The sequence below is a fragment of the Plectropomus leopardus genome, chromosome 22 (genome assembly GCF_026936395.1).
Source record: "Plectropomus leopardus strain MGB_pleo_1.0 chromosome 22, ASM2693639v1, whole genome shotgun sequence".
NCBI classification, from domain to species: domain Eukaryota; kingdom Metazoa; phylum Chordata; class Actinopteri; order Perciformes; family Serranidae; genus Plectropomus; species Plectropomus leopardus.
The window spans coordinates 21,174,112-21,187,036 of record NC_142197.1 but is presented as its reverse complement, the minus strand read 5'-3'; the positions used below and the strand labels follow the sequence as shown (position 1 = coordinate 21,187,036).

At 37.8% G+C, this 12,925-nt stretch overlaps 1 protein-coding gene across 1 annotated transcript in view; it reads right to left on the bottom strand.

Annotated features, from left to right (window-relative positions):
• LOC121961295 (uncharacterized) overlaps positions 1-12,869 on the bottom strand; it is a 40,635-nt gene extending 27,766 nt beyond the window's left edge. The window contains exon 1 of the mRNA XM_042511222.2: positions 12,731-12,869. The gene's annotated coding sequence lies outside the window, so the exon portion shown is untranslated. The remainder of the gene's footprint in view (positions 1-12,730) is intronic.
• Positions 12,870-12,925: the final 56 nt, after the last annotated feature.

Below are 12,925 nucleotides of genomic sequence, written 5' to 3'. Positions count from 1 at the left end.
TTTTATGTGAAACTGGTTTATTCAGTGTTTTGTATGCTAGTTTAAATCACTGGGTGCGTTTATTGTGGATCATAAGTTATCAGAGAAAAAAGGTGAGCACAAATTAGCGGGTGCTAGGCTAACACCCTGTCTACGACATACCAAACAGCATTGGAAAAACACTGATTTGTAGTGTAATATTGCTTTATTCAGTTCTTTTACTGCTTTAAATCACCTGGTCCATTTGTTTTGAAGAGGAAGAGACCTCTGTGGATAGTTTGGCTCCCAGTCAAACCTGAACAATGAAATTATTCTAACCAGGAGACGTTTCAGCTGGTTCCACACAATACATATAGGTATTTCATGTATTTGTATTACTTATGAAAATACTGATTAGTGCAGCTTTAATATGTACGTTCTGAAACGTGACTTCAAGACTCCTCGCTGCTTTTGTGTACTTGCACAGCTGGTTTTGGCAAAAAATATTACAAGTTTCACAATTTGGAGATGGTGCAAAGGAAATATATATATAAATTATAATGAACAGCTCATTTTGTATACTGCAGTTCATACCAAGTTCAAATAAAATCAAGTTTTTATGTCTGGAAAAACAGACAGACAGGGATGTCTTATGAGTTAATCAGCCAGAGGGAGGAAACACACACCCACTCACTTTGTTTTGATGATTAATAAAGCTACATGCATGTGCAGTGTAATTATCTTGCAGCGTATTAAACATGAGAAATCTGTCTCTGCACTCACACACAAACACACACTCACAGAGGCAGCAGCAATCTGCAGCTTTGTCACTATCAACCTAATCCCTAATGCGACATCTTAGAGCACATTAAATACTGTTATATAATGCAAAAACACAGCACACTAACACACACGCAAGAACACACAAACGCACTTTAACTCAGTGTTGACTCAGTCCACTTTGCATTTCTGCACAAATGTACGCATGCATATATTGTGTATTCTTTTCCAAGTATATTTGGATGTGTATACATAGTACATATTCACCATTGGCATGAGTTTGTGTTCATATGTAGGGGTGTGTTTGTTTTAGAGCATAGGGGCATATAAAGCCAATAATCAGCGCTAAGTATGGAAGTGCAGGGTCATACACAGGACAGAGGGGCTTTCCTCTAACGAGAGGTTAACGAAGGACAAGACAGCACTTCTCACCAGGGTTCAAGTAATCTGTGGCAGCCGCTCAAATGATGGAGATCTGGAGGAATTCTTGTGAGGAATCGGGGGATAATGAGGCTGCGCTGAGCCAAGAGCAGCTCTGATTGGGACTTGGTTTGAAACAGTATTCTCTGCAGCGCCTGGAAAGCTCTAATGCTGTTTATTCCACTGACACTTTCATTATATTTTACTAACAGACTTCAGCGTTTTGTCCAAACCACTTGTGGAAACATAGCCTGAAGTGAAATACTCTTTTATTGCATTTGTTGAAAGTTATATATAGTTTCTTTTACTGAAATTTGAAGTTAGCACTGCTCTGCATAAATTTAAGTATGTGCCTGCTTGCATAGTTGTAAGTACATTTTTTTTATAATGCGCCTTTTGAAACATGAGTTAAGGTGTTGTACAATGGAACCGCTGAAGAAAAAACCCCCAACAAAATCATGAAACAAAAAATAAGCACATTAAAACTGTACAGAGAATAACAATAAACAGGCATCAAAACTGCACAGAGGGCAAATACATATCATAAATCAAAAGTTTTTGTAAAACAAACTAGTTTTTAAACGTGAATGTACAGACTAAAAGTTTGAGGTCTGAACATTTGGCATCCCGTTTGCTAGCCCTGATTTTCAAACGTACGACTTTATTTCCATTCCTTCAAGCTTAAAGCTGCACAAATCAATATGTTTATGTGAACAGGGGATAAAATTACCATATGTGATGTAAAAGAGTTTTCTCAGAATCATAAACCCATCCAGAATTATCACCAGACTTTGCAGTTCCCATCAGCTCTACAGTGTTTTAACATCTTTCAGCTCATTGTTTTGGTTTAACAGTCTGTGGATACACTGTTATGGTTCACTGTCACTAGGTATGATTTTAATCTACCTCTTTTCATGCACATTTTCAATTAATTTTTTATTAAATCTTAGGGGAGGTGGAAAAGTTGTTGTATTAATAAATTGGGAATGTGACTAAGTGCAGTGGAAACAGATTAAGCAAATAAACTGTGATATAAAATGCATAAGACACTAAAAGGTATCATCCATTGATGGCTTTTGCCCTGCGTATGTATGCACACTGGGCTGTATATTAGTGCTTAACTCCTCAAAGAGTACATAGCTGTAATAGTAGCTCAGAAGCTCAGAACGCTTTTTCTGTTGTTCTATGTTCTCTCTGTTATTCATTTTTTTCCCTCTGTTTGAGGTTTGATCTGACTGGAGAATAAGCAAAATCTACTGCTTTTCACAATGAACTTATAATTTCATACAACACTGATGATGGAAAAGCACATAAATTAGCATTTTCTTTTGCCACTTTTTTTAAATTCCAAATTTTGTAATAAATTTGGATGGAAACCTAACTACTGCTCTCGCCAGCTTGCTCCCAGCAAGCAAAATGGCTTGACAAAGTTAGCAAGTTGCTGTTTGTAGAGGAACATTTAGCATCAAAAGAGGAAAATATTCTTGGTTTTGAACAAAAACAGAGTGGATATTGTACTTGTATTCACCGAGGGGCCAGACACACGACTTCAAATACAAATGCTAATGTTGCTGTATGATATCTCTGCTCAGTGTGTCAGTAGGCAAGTTTTTGACAAGCTTGTGCTAAAAATTTACAAGGTGATAATATCAATGTTGTGCCCAAAAATTGGTTATTACATGTTTTAAGTGTTGCATTTTTTGGTCTGCATACTCTTATACTTTTGACAGGTTAATTTTGTGGTGAATTTGGTGTGCAAAGCGCTTTTTAAAGGAAACAGAAGGTCCGTTAAAAGAGATGGCAGGACTCAACAACTACAGCTTGCCAAGTCATTCTGTGACAGTAAGATCAGGAGCTTAAAGATCCTGGACAGATGTCTCCTGATGGGTTTATTCTTAAATTAGCCATTCAGTAATTTTAGCATGACATTATTGTCCATAGTTAGTTCAGGTTTGTTGTAGCTCCCAAAATAGAGTTTTTATGTACAAAGTTACAAAAGCAAGACTTTTTTTAAGGCCACCTTTGTGAATGATTTCATACTCCGTACTAATTTTTGATGTTTTATTTTTAGTGAGAATCTTTTGATCCTGCCTCTTTCTTCTCTGGACCTGTCTGCTCCCAGACTAAACCGACTCATTACTTTCAGCACATCTGCACCTCATATAATTCTGCTCCTGCAGCCACAACATCATCTTAGCAGCGGTAAACAGCTCTGTGGGTCTGACTGTAGCACAGTGGGGTACTGTAGATTGAAGGATCCTCACTGATTGGATTCATGTTCCTCATACTTTACGAAAAGCATTTTACATTTGATAAAGTGTTTTTCTGTTAGCACCAGTGGAGTCTCGGGGTTTCTGATTCCTGCTGCGACAAACCACTTCTGACCTGAGACAAGCAAAGCGGAGGGCAAACAAGAGGGAGGGGATTTGAGGGGCGGGGATCAGAGCTGAAAGGCGGCTGGTTCAAATCCGTGGGACAGCTGGGGAATAATCCTCCACAAGAAACAACCGCTGGAGTGTCCTTGAAGTGCCCTTTAGCCCTTACTAAAGTATCCTGCTCATGACACTGTATTACACTATATTCTGGTGAGAAAAATCACAGTACATTTATGTGGTGTATGTATAAATACAGGAATAATTTAAAAAAATAAACACGGAAATAAATAAATGTATAAATTACCACAGGAATAGAAAAAAATAAATACAGGAGGATATAAAGAATTGCCGAAATAAATATATAAATGTGTAAATAAATAAAGGAATAATAAATGAATAAACACAAATATCTATAGATACATAAATAAATGCTGAAATAGATAAATAAATGTATAAATAAATAAATAAATATGGAATTACATAAGTGAATACCAAATTAAAATAAATACAGAAATAAATAAATACAGAAATACGTTAATAAATTCGTAAATAAATGAAAAATGTATAAATGAATAAATAAATACAGGAATATATAAATAAAGTGGAAATGAACAAAAATTTAATAAATAGGAAAATACAGAGAGAAATAAAAGCAGGAATGAATAAATAAAAGTTGACAATTACACAGGACATAAATCAATAAATATCTTAAAATTTATTTCTACAACTACATGTATCTTTTTCTACATTTCTATATATTTCCTAATGAATGTGTTAATAAGGTACACAGTCCTAAATCCTACATTCATTTCTTTATCTTATTTCTTTATTGTTCTTTTTTGTATTTACCTATTTCAGCATTTAATTATTTTTTTCTAATTTATTTGTATTTTTATTTATCTATTTATCCATTTTTTTCAAATGTTATTCTTGGATTTGTTCATAAATGTATCTATTTATTAATACTTTTGTCATTTTTTATGCTCCTTATGTGTTTGTTTGTAGGAAAATGACACATTTTTAAGGAAGAAGTACTACCCATACTGGTTGGTTGACTTTGGGGTGTTAAGAACTGGAGTGTAGCCTCAAAACGCCGCTCTTCCATCACGGAGGTAAGTGTGAAAGATGAGATAAGATGAAATTATTGATCTGTGGTGGGAAACTGGGCCATCTCAGCGTCTGAAAAGAGGAGTGTATGATGTTGAGACATGAAGAGAAACGGGAAAGGAAAGAAAAATATGACTCTAAAGAAAGCAAAACTTTGAATTAATTGCAGTCAGACGGTTCTTTGCTCCCTACACGTGCAGATTAATGCACCACTCACAAGACCAAAAACACTGAACTACTTAAATCTGTAAATCTGTACTCTGAGGATTTAAGTGAAGATCCGAGCTTTGGGTGACTCCCTGCAGCTTTGACGTTAATTTGGGAGGCGAGCAGCAGTGGCAGATTAGAAATAAGCAGTCGGACAGATAAACATGCAGTGACACTGTGTGAGGACGGGAGACTCTGGGACCCCTGGAGCTCGTCTGATCTTCCATTTGATCTACGCTGCAGGGACCTGGCTGCAGTTAAGAGTCAATAACTGGTAAGGAGTCGGTATTGTTCCAAGAAAGGTCAATGAGAGGGCAGCAGCATGATGCAAAAAAACTTAAAATCACAACACCAAAACAACAAAAACCGAACTTGATCTAAAATAAAACATGAAGAACATTTAGTCAATATAAAAACTGATGAAACCCAAATTGTTTTGCCACTGTGAGGGCTGAAGGTTAAAAAACTGAAAGTGCTGTGGAGCTGGCAAACAGCATATGGATTTAGATTTGGTTGCCAATCTGAAGTGTGTTCCTGTCTACTTATGGTTGTCTGTGTGAGTGAGTGTGTGTGTGTGTGTTATGCTTTTTGGATGTGATTCCTAATCTGAGGTCAGAGTTCGCTGCCATCTGGCACTGCATTTTCTATTTACATTTCAGGTCTTTCACTAAGCCGTAATCCAGAGGGAAACAGACTCCTCTTTTCTATCAGCAACACCGACAGATTTCTAAAAGGGCTGAATTTTTTTTTAAAAAAAGCTTGTAAATGAGAAGAACATATGTGATCTCAACAAAAACAAAAACAAATTGAATTATTATTTAAATTTAAATTTAAATAAACCACTTTAAAACAAGAAATAAAATAGCACTCCCCCCCCCAAAAAAAAATCTGGTACACATATATAACCATGGCATTATAGAAATGCACTGAATTACAATGTTTGTCAGCCCAGACAGTGAGAATTATGGTTGCCCTCAAAACTGAAGCTTGTTTCAGTATTTATGTAAAATAAAAGTTTGTGGCACCATCTTGTGGTAATTTGGTGGTGTTACAATCTGACCCTCAATTTTCAATCCCATATTCCTTCACTCACACATATTGTTGTTGTAAAGTATTCTATAATTAAACTGAGTGTGACTGAGGTACTAAAGTGTTCACCAATTTAACCCCTTCAATCCCAGTCAGTGCATACTAGAACGTCTGGAGTATTTTCATGCAATGGGAAGGTCCAGTCATACAAATGTGGAGTCTTGAATGTTTCACTCAGTGTGAACATCATAGAGCCTTAATGATGAGTTGGAACAGACTTATATGATGACAGGACTTGAGGGAGATAAAGGAACAAAATGTATGGGGCGCACACTCTAGCAGGTGAGCTAGAAGCCGCCCCAGACACAAGCATTTTTACTAAAACATTTTCACTAAAACAATTAGAAACATAAAACGTCTCACGTACGGATGCAAGTGCTTGCATTTGAACTCTGCTAAATGAAATGCACGAATAGAGTTCATCTTGTGTTTCCCCAGCACACTACTCATGTGTGGAAGTTTTAGTTAAATTTTTACCTAAAATGCATGCATTTGGGAAGTACTGAGCATTCGACTGCATAAATGAGACCTCGATTATGCTGCACGAGTTGAGTGAGAGTTTAAAAATGAATGTTTTAAGGTAGTTTTGCTGGTGTTGAAGGTGAACCTCTATGACTTCGATTTATCACAAATCTTCTGCTGTTTTTTTCTTTTTATATTATTTTTTCAGCTTGGAGGAATGTGAGTAAAACTAAGTGTCTTAACAAGTTCAGTGTAACAGGATGAGTAACTGACAAATTATATTTTTTTTGAGGGCAAAGAAACAGGATGTGCTACACAAGCTGTCTTCTTCAAAAAAAACATGTTATCTGTTAGAGAACTGTTATCTCTCAAAAATGTTTATGCCCTCATGGAGCCATTGTTATTGAGACACTACTGTGAGTAAACACTAGTTTAGACTGACAAAGGAAACACTGTTAGCTGGACAAATACATATTTGAAGCTCAGCTTCAGTCTAACTAATTACTTATTGACAGAAAAATATACACGCATAGATATACAATAATCAATACGTGATTTCTGAGTTAATTTGACTGTAGCTGTCAAGCAGCAAGAGGTGGAGGAAAAATGACAGAATAGCCCTTTTCAACTTTGACATTAGGGGAGGTGGGGAAAGTGAGGTGATAAATGAGACACACCTGTGAGCCAGGGGAAGGGGAAACACTAACAAAGGAAGCATGGAGGAGAAGCTGCTGGAAGTTTGCTGATCCCCAGATCAGGTTTGGATTAAACTTCTTCAGCTGTCTCTGTGACACTGTGACATGTTCAAATGTGGCTGTGGACTTCCTTGGCCTTGTTGGAGGAGGAGCATAAGAGAAGTAAAGCAGGACTCCTGTCTTTCTTTACTTCTTTTATGCTTCTACCACCTTTTTTTTTTTTTGGATTTTGCGATCAAGGGATGCATGCTATCTGGGCTATTTTTACATCTTGTTAATATCATTTTAAAGTGACAGGTTTAGGATTGTGTTTTTTTTAATGTCTGGTGCCCAGCTTTTATTTTGGATATTTGGGATAAGCCTACCTGACAATGTAACCATAAAGGCAAAGTACAACAAGCTGGTGCTCATGTACATGATTCAGCACCACAGCAGAGTGGACAGCTCCACCTCGGGCTCCACAGGGTAACAAGCTGGTGTAAAAAGATACCAGCTTACAGTGTATTGTATACATGCTTACATGTGTGTAGTAGTTTATGTTGATTGTAGAATATTGTAAATATATAGAGTCCTAATATCATATTTATAAGATTTTAGGATGACTGGATGAGATTGCAGCCCAACAGCTCACAAGGCCATCAAAAAGCATCAGCATCCTAATTGACAGTCTCAGTATTATGTACAGCACTACAGGGGAGAGGACTGAAAAAAGATGCACAAACTGCTGTAATGGGATGAAAAACATTTTTTTTAAAAAAAAAACTGTCTTGGCCTTTTGGAGACTCAATTACTGGTGTTCTGTTAGATCCTAATATTCTTTTATCCTCTTTACTGTTAGTGTTTTGTTCTGTCTGTAGGGGAAGGTGGTGAAAGAAAAAAAAAACATCAGCAGTTTCTTTAAAGCCTTAAAGCTGGGGTTGGCAGAAATCTATAGAAGGCAAAAATAAATCAGATTTCTAAAATACACCCTCTTCCTGCAGCTCTGTCCTAAGCCCCTCCCTCCAGACGCCCATGGGTATATGTCTGTGAGTCATCAGAGGAAACCCTCCTCAATCGCTGTTCCTGAGGTTTCTACCTTTTTTTTCCCCCCATTACAGGTTTTTTTGGGGGAGTTTTTCCTCAGACGATCTGAGGGTCGAAGGGCATAGGGATGTCGTATGGTGTTGAGCCCTCTGAGGCAAACTGTGTTTTGTGATAATCGGCTTTATAAATAAAATTGACTTGAATTGACTTGACTTGACTTCATTCTTTGGTCAGTCGTTGTAGCATCTTGAATTTGCTAGCGCAAGCCCCCCCAAGGGTTGGGTTCCACAGCAGGGTGGTGGCCAGCAGCAGCTCCAGGTCTTACCCATGTAAAGGCAGCAACAGAAAGTTTGCTGATCTGGCAGTGAGTCTGGGCTGTCCAGTCCTTTGGAGCTGTGGTTTGAGCTGGCTGGATTCAAGTTCCTGCGACTGCTGACTGGGGGTCTGTCCCTGGAGCTGCTGTCCCCTCTCCTCATGGCCAGGTGGTCTTAGAGGTGGGGAGTGGGGAGGAGGACACAATAGTATTCGAGGCTCTAGCTAAAGTTAGCTAAATAAACATCAAGGTGTAGCTTTGAGCCTTTAGCAGCGGTTAGCAGAAGGCTAAACTATTTTCCCTTCATCTTTGAAACACTTTGGAACGCCCCTCTCTGTGAAATGGCAATTGGACAGTTTCATGTAGTAGGCTAGATTTTCTGTAGTCTGAAAACAGAGCTAAGATGAGGTGCAGAAGTCTAGTTTTCTTACAGACCACTCAAATTACAAAATGCTTCTAAGTGATTTATGTTGTTTTGTTTTTAAATTAGATTTTTGCCCTGTGATGCCAAAATAAAACTGCTTACCCCAGCTTTAAGACTAAAAAGTTATTTAAAAAATCCCCCAAGATGGAAGGTAGGCTGCCACAATGGTATTAGCGGTCAGTTGCTGGAACTTAATGATGTAATGTAAACTAGTTCAGACACACACACACACACGCACACACGCACACACGCAGGGCCACAGCTGCCATTGAGGAGTGAGGTCATGTCTTCAGAATTGTTTCTTTTGAATTTTAACCTGCATTTAACTCTTTTATTTATTTTTTTAATTTTTACTACAGAGCAACATTAACATGTCAGTGCTCTCATATTACTGGCCACATAGCAAATGTAAGTCCAAAATTCAATCTGTGTTAGCTGCGTTTTTTTTAAATGGAAGGTTATTTTGAACTGTGATGGAAAAAAACCCCTGTCTTTATAATTAGAGAATTTCTAAAAAAAAAAAGAAAAGAAAAAAGTTATTTCAGAAATAATTAGAACCTTTCCCACATTAATGACTCACTCACATTAATATAATATCTTAATACCTTAAAGTAAAGACTTAATGTCTCAAAAAATGAGAAATGGTACTTAGTTATTATTTTGTGATGCAGAGTCGTTAGTTTTAGAAACAGAATCATTATTTTGACAAAGTTTCTCATTATTTTGGGATGCTAAGACATTTTTTGATAAAAGTCTCATTATAATGACTTAACGGGACCTTAGCTTTCATCACATTGGGAGACACACACAGAACTCTGGGTGAAGTGTAAAGCCATTGACAAATTTTTTACACAGTTTAAGACTAAAAGAGGTTTAGTGAGAATTAGCTAATAGTGTTTGGGTTATGTAAGCTCAAAGGTCCAATGAAGAGGAGACAAACACACACACACACACAAAAACAAACACGTGCACACACACACACACACGCACGCACGCACACACACACACACACACACACACACACCCACGTCAACCACACACACGCACCAAAGAACTTAATTTTATGGAGCAACACTATAAATAATATCCAGACCAGTCAGAAGCCTTTAGTACTCAAATGATGTGTGTGTTTTGTGTAAATTTTAAGCAATGTTTCAGAATTTCAGAACATTTCCTTCATTCACTTGTAATAAATCTTCTTTCTTTTTCTCCATTTTCACACATTATGGCAGATTGAGTGAATAATCCTTTCAAATGTCTCCCTCGCTTTCACCAGGCAGCCGGGGCTTTTGTTTGCTAGACGAGAAGCCAACAATTAATCCTCATTACACAATGGAGGAAAAGCTTTTGGTGAGTTTAAATGTTGCATGTGTGAACTTTTGTCATGTGACAGCCCTGCATATATGTTTTTAAGTACACAGCTTTCATGCAACACATCATGTGTTTCAGGTGTTTTGTAACCTCTGACCCAGGTCTGCCCCTGGCAGGAAAATGTCAATTTATGGATTGTTAAGCCAAACACTTTCTGTCCGTCAAAGTACACCCTCCAACTGTATCGCTGCGCAGAAGGAGGTGTGCATCTACTCGTGAATGAGCAGTGGCGGGTCTTCCTATGGGCAACATAGGCAGCTGCCTATGGCGCAACCCAGAAGGGGTGGATGCCAAAATGTCCTTGAGTAACCGTAGATAAAGGCTTTGATAAATAACAGAGAAAAAAATGTATTGATAATCCATTTTGTTTAAATGCAACAAGTGTCCAGGGAAGTCAAATATAATTTTAATTCAAGGTTTGTAGCCTGTTTGACTTGAATGAATTTATTTTTCTCAAACACAAAGAGGTGGCAGTTTAAAGCAGTTCATCGCAAAATCAAAAATCCATAGTTTTCTCTTTACCTGTAATTCTGTTTATTAGGTCTAGATAGTTTTGGTGTGAACTGCTGAGTGGCTGTAGAGTTGTCTGCCTTTTCTCCAATATAGTGGAACTAGATGGCACTCGCCTCGTGGAGCTCAAATCTAAAATAAATGTATTTTAAAACACTCAACAGCAATGTCTCTTTCCAGAAATGATGACCTGGTTACTCAAAATAATCTACAGATCTTGTTGTGAGCAGTTTAATGCAAGAACTATTTGTTTCTACCAAACTACACCTGCCAACCGAATCACAGCAAAGAAGGAAGCGTGCATCTACTGCTAGTTCACCCAGCAACACTGAGCTAGCTAACTTTACAGCTCAGCTGAGGATGACGCCATTAATGTTTACACCTCCTGCTGTCACGATCCTTAAGCTGTGAGAAGAGTCACATTTCCCTCTGCATGTTGATGCAGATGGCAGGTGTAGTTCAGTACAAGAAAATAGTTCCCACATGAAACTACTCACAACAAGGTCTTTGGATTATCTTGAGTCAGGATAATGATTTCTGTTGAGTTTTAAAAAAAATCTTATCCAAATATTCTGTTATATTTAAGAGAAGGCAGACATCTCTACTGCTGAACACCCAGCAACTCACACTAAAACAATCCAGATTGATAAATAGCAGTACAGGTAAGAGGAAAAATATGTATTTTTGATTATGGATCAAAGTGTCCCTTTAAATTATTTATTCATTTTGTTTATTTTTAAAAGAGATGTTATGATACAGATTAATCTATGGCATTATGTTTCAATATTGCTTTTAGCTGGTTCTCTTCCAGCAGGCTCATTCTTGGGAAATGCACCTGTGTGCACCACCTCAGTGAATCCTCTGGAGGGCAGTGTGTGACTGCAGCCAGGGGTTCTTATCCTGTCATTAGCTCTATTTGTTTCAGTCTTTAACCCTTTGAAACCTGGAGGGACGCCATTTGTCTTGTGCTGCTTTCAGGTGACTGTCACAAGTATTCAAACCTTTGAACCCTCGTGCAAATTGCTGCAGTTTCTTTCAGAAACATGGGGAAAAGGCAATAAACAACTTTGGTAAAAAAAAAAAAAAATGTTCCAGAAGTAAGTAGATTTAGAAAATTATCTTAAAAAGGCTAGGGATAAATGTCTAGAAAAAATGCAAGGGAAACACTATGTTTATGATTATCATAACTACATTTTTAAAAATATGCTACACAATTTTTAAAAAGTAGGCACATTTTCAAGGTAATTTTATTGTTTTTCAGTTTAATTTTTTTGTCTTGTACATTTTACTAACTGCTTGTTAATTATGGGGTTTTTTCTTCTTTCATTACTCATTACCTTCTTCACGTGTTTTTGAAAGAAATCATGCCTATTTGCTCGGGTTTCAAAGGGTTAAACTCGGTATCATCGGAATTATTGTTTAAGATTATATAATATAAAATGATGCAATTCAAATAATTGTTCTTAATTAATTCATTAATTATATAATTGGACACACACATTCACACAAATCCACTTCATAGCTTGTTGTATGATCAACATGGTAATTCATCTGCTGTATGCTTCATTTCATCTTTTAAAATATTCTACTAAATGTTATTTATGTCTCCTTATCATTAATCCCTGCAGAATTCCTTTTTTCCCTTGTCTCGCACCTTAGGTCCTTCATTATTTCCCTCTTAGCCCAATCATATTCCCTGAGTGGAGTCAGTTATGCTGCAAAACCTCAGGATGCATGCACACACACACATCCAAGCCCTTGTGCAAACTTCACTCCCCCCTGATTGGCCGATACACAGCCAGAGAGGGTGGGAGGAAAGCCGTGATTAATTAGCATACCTATCCAGGCTCATAAATGTGCCGGCAGCCTCACCTGACGCTCCAAACAGCATCAAACTCAACGAGGACGAGAGGGACTTCGACAATAGTGCATAGCACCAGAGACAAACACAGCTGAAGCAAAATTCAGATTTGGAAAAGCAAATTCAGACGCTCACCTCACGGAGACGCACACAGCCTTATCCGGTCACCGTCCACAGTCTGTGCGTAAAAGCGCACAGCCAAAACAGAACTTCACGCGCTCCGAGGAGACTGTTTCCCTCTTCTGCTTCCTCCTCCTCCTCCGGCTCTCCACGGTCGGTGGCGGTTTGAGAGTTTCCCCGTCAGCCGGTTTGTGACTTTCACATCCGGTT